This window comes from Miniopterus schreibersii, assembly GCF_964146895.1.
Source record: "Miniopterus schreibersii genome assembly, chromosome: 6".
NCBI classification, from domain to species: Eukaryota; Metazoa; Chordata; class Mammalia; order Chiroptera; family Miniopteridae; genus Miniopterus; species Miniopterus schreibersii.
In genome coordinates, this window is record NC_138107.1 from 36,091,208 (window position 1) to 36,095,728 (window position 4,521).

Genomic DNA, 4,521 nt, shown 5'->3' on the forward strand with positions numbered 1-4,521 from the left:
GGTTAAATGAATTCAGTATATCGGCCAAGTCAATTAATGTGATTGCCGTCCACTGGTTCGAGTTTCTAGGAACAATCTGCCCTGTTGCAAACAAGACAAACAAAGCAAAACATAATTTTTCCTTAGTTACCAAGTAAATAAGCCGTTTATTTGATTTCTGAGTGAATACCTACTTGTCATCAGGATATGCTCATAGAATGTTAAAGTGGGCATCTGGTAAAAGTAGTGAACTGAATACATACACCCTCCTCTGTGTCCTTCCAGAACCTCTCTCAAGTAGTAATAAAGGGATTTGGGGGTAAGGTGTGGGACAGGAGGTCGGAAGGGAGGAATTTAAACCCTCCAAGACAAGGAGAGCAAGAAAGGCCTCAGTGGCATCTGGACGGTAGTTGGAAGCAGTAACTAATTTAGCAGAGGAAAGAAAGCTGAATAATAAACCATCATTGGGAAAGACTAGAGGCCCACTAATTTGCATTTCAGAATCCTCAAAGATTCAATAATTTGCGGCCCTAGTAATTCTGGATGTGGGATACAGTTGGGGCTAAAAATAAGGATTGGTTAACAGCCTATTTAAGAAGTTTCCATTTACCTCCACTCCCTTCGGGAACCCCACATAAATGACAGCTTAGTTTCACTTTGATTTGTTTTAAGGATTAAAGCACAAATGACCAAAACAAGAACAAAATAAAACAAACAAAAACATGTTTTTTAACATACTTTTTGTTAACATCTTTTCTTGGGTACTTTTACATTTCTATCTATTATAAATAGTATATTGTTTAATTTTCATTTTCTAGCTATTTGTTGCTGGCGTACAAAAATGCCACTGACTTTTTTGTTTTTTTACAAGACAAAAATTTAATGAAAACTGGTCAGTGGGTATGTACTAATCCAAGGGGCTAAATAGCTACATGGGAACTGTATTCGAGATTTAAAATAAATGCTGAAGAAAATGTTACATATCGTCATCATCTGATTTATCTTCCTTCAAAGATGCCTTAGCATATTTCTCTGCCTCTTCCCTTATATCTTTTGGAACAATTTCCTGTCTTCCTTTAGTTGTTTCACCAACTCAGCCGAGCCCCAGTTCAAAAGCTTTATCCTTAACTTCACCGTGTGCTGCGTCAATCACTTTTGCCGCTGCTTTACCGGCGTCGCGGCGGGCCAGGCTTTCATCTGGAGCTCCTCCGTTTCTGCCTCGGCGGCTTGCCTGCCTTGCCGGCAGCACAGCCCCAGCAACCACGCGGAACACCCGATGGCCAGGCGTGCAGAGCTGCGCGCCGTCACTCGCCCTGGAAGGCCCTGACATGCCACGGCAGCCCGAGGCTGGCAGCCCCGTGGAGGGGACCTGTGTGTACACACATGGCCACTCTGGCTGCGGGATGTTTCAGTGGAACGGTGTAGCCAAAGTTGGATCTAAAGTTGGAAGCTTCTGCTCTTGCAATGTCTGCTAAAGCGCAAGCATCTGCCAACAGACCTGCCACTGCTATTCCAACATGTCCAAAAAGTCATCTGTTGGACCCTTCTTCATAAAGTGTAGAAAAGACTAATTTTTCTACCCCAAAGACAACACCATCTTGCCATCTGATTCCAGTCGCTGTACTACTGCTTTCCGCAGCCTTCCTAGCATATTCAACTTGAAAAACTCTTCCATCAGGAGAGAATGTAGAGGCTGACAGGTCACACCTGGTGTCCACTGAACTCATCCTGCTGAAAACCAGCGGAATGTGTAGGGCTTCCATGCCACTGACTTTTGATTATTGATCTTGTAACTGGTACCTTTGCTAAAATCTATGATTAATTATAAATATCTGGGTAGATTCCTTTGGGTTTTCCATTTTGTCCACAATCATATTACCTCTGAATAATAATTTACTTTCCAAATCTTACGGCTTTTTAAAAAATCTATTGCACTATGATATTTAGTCCAATGTTGAATAGAAATAGTTATATTGAGAACAACTATAATGATTTACCATTGATTATAATGTTTGCTATAAGGTTTCTGTACACTCTTGTTGAAGTTAAAGAAATTCCTTTTTATAGTTTGTCCACTGAGAATTTGTATTAGAAATAATTATTAAATATTATCAACTGCTTATTCTGCATCTGTTTAAATTATATCATTTTTCTCCTTTTATATGTTAATAGATACATTACTTAATAAATTTTCTAATGTTAAATCAACTTGTATTCCTAGAATGTGTGCAACTCAGTGATGATAGAGGATCCTTTTCGTGCACTACTGGATTCAATTTGCACTTCTTTAGAAAGCTTTTTGCTCCTGCATTAAAATTGGCCTGTTTTGCCTGGCTGATGTGGCTCAGAGGTTGAGCATCGATCTATGATCCAGGAGATCACAGTTTGATCCTAGTCAGGACACATGCCTGGGTTGTGGGCTCCATCCCCAGCAGGGGGCGTGCAGGAGGCAGCCGATCAATGACTCATCATTGATGTTTCTATCTCTTTCTCTCCCTCTCCCTTTCTCTCTGAAATCAATAAAAACATATTAAATACATACATACATACATACATACATACATACATATATATGTATTTATTGGCCTGTTTTCCCCCCTTATTATACTCTCTTTACTGTTTATAACAAAATAAATTAGATACAGAAATTGAATTGGAAAGCCTTCCCTTTTATTCTGTTAACTGGAAATTTAGGTTTGGAATTACCTGTTTTTTTTAAATATTTCGTTGAACTCTGCTGTAAAATCATCTGGTCCTGCTATTTTCTTTAAGGGAGAATTTTGCACTACTGATAACTGTTTTGATAACTACTAATAACTATTTTTATTTTTTCATCAATTTTGAGTCAAGTTTGGTAAAATTTTAAAGCATTTTGTTTATTTCACATTAAAGTTATTTCTATTTCATTATCATTTTGATCTCTCTGCCCTTTTTAGTTATGCTCTACCATTCCTAATATGTTGAATTGTGTCTTATGTTTCCGTAACCAATCTTGCCTGAGGCTTGCCAATTTCATTAATTTTTTTCTAAGAACCACTTTTGGTAAACTCATTATATCTTTGTTTTTACTTCATACTTTTCTGCTCTCATCTTTATTATTTTATTCCTTCTACATTTTGGGTTTATTTTACTCTTCTTTTTTCTAATGTCTTAAGATAAATGCTTATGCAACGGACTTTGAATTTTGCTTTTTTCCCCTAATATAAGTGTTTTTGGCTTTCAGTTTCCCTCAAGACTTTTGGCTGCATTCCAGAAGTTTTGAAATGCAGTATTTTTCTTAATGTACGCTGCTTCTGCAGATGTTATTTATGATGACTTTTGTTCATGGTTGCTTGTTTCCTCTTGTGTTCATCATTTTTGTTGTGATTTCATAATCCTTGGATTTCTACCTGTAGGAATTCTTTGAGACCTGCATTTAAAGTGCATATCTTTATAACAGTGTTACCTGAGGCATTACCAACCTAAGATCCCTTTAAACTCAATTGTTCAGTTTGGATTTTTCTCAGGAAATATAAATTTCAGAGGCAAACCCATGTGAGTATGGTTTGTGGTTAAGAAATCTCAAAGGAGACTTTTCCCCCTGCTCCGTTAGAGGGAAAGCTGAGACGTGCATCTTTCCTTCCATGGGTCACTTTTGTTTTCTTATTCACCCACGGTGGGGACTGCTCTTGAAGTGATCCTGGTTTCATGCAGGTATCTCTGGCCCTACCTTCCACTTTGCTCTGGCCCCTGGTTTGGCTTCTCTTTCTCAAACACATGGCCATTAAAACCCACATGTGGCCATTATAATTGGCTGATACTCTCAGGGATGGTGTCAGCTCCAGTGTTCACCTAATCCTCATGGAATCACACTTTCTCATTGTTTGTCTCCTCTATTTCTGTTTCTTAACTTCCAGCTCAGCTATGCTCTGAAAAAGATTTAAAAAACATTTAAATTTATACGTCCTGAAGGGATTTCTCTGCACATGTAGTCTGTCATACTTCTAGAAACAGAAGACCCAATTTATGATACTTCCTGTTGTAACTTATAGAAAACCCAGGTCAGTTTGCATTAAAGAGACATAAGTAGAAACTCCAGAAATATGGCGATTTTCTGTTTAGTTTGAGTTGGCAGATAAATTATATCATCAAAGCCATAGATTATTTCTGTCTCTTCACTCTGCCTTTTATGATGTCAGCTTAAATCCAAATCCATCTATCTCCCTGACATGGTCACAGAATGGCTGCCAGCTACTTGCAGAGTTACATACTTCATTACCCACATTCTGGTGAAGAGATCCAGTCCCTTCCCTAACCATAAAGTGAGTTTCCTGAACTTTTCCCAGTGGGCAACCACTGCACAAACTCCTATAACCAGAGAAATAAAACACTCTGATTGACTTAGTGGCTTGAAACACACCTGTCCCTTGATTAATGACTAATTCCTTCCTGAAACCCCTGATCCCAAAAGTCACTAAATGGAAAACATATTTACATTAATTTTAAAAGAAAAATTGTGATTTCATCTCAACTCAAGACTTCTGATTATTTTATATAGCAATA

At 38.1% G+C, this 4,521-nt stretch overlaps 1 pseudogene across 1 annotated transcript; it reads right to left on the reverse strand.

Moving 5' to 3' along the window:
- Positions 1-955: 955 nt before the first annotated feature.
- On the reverse strand, positions 956-2,179 carry LOC308558336 (proteasome subunit alpha type-3 pseudogene; annotated as a pseudogene). Its single transcript has one exon. The product of its transcript is annotated as a proteasome subunit alpha type-3 pseudogene (transcript).
- Positions 2,180-4,521: the final 2,342 nt, after the last annotated feature.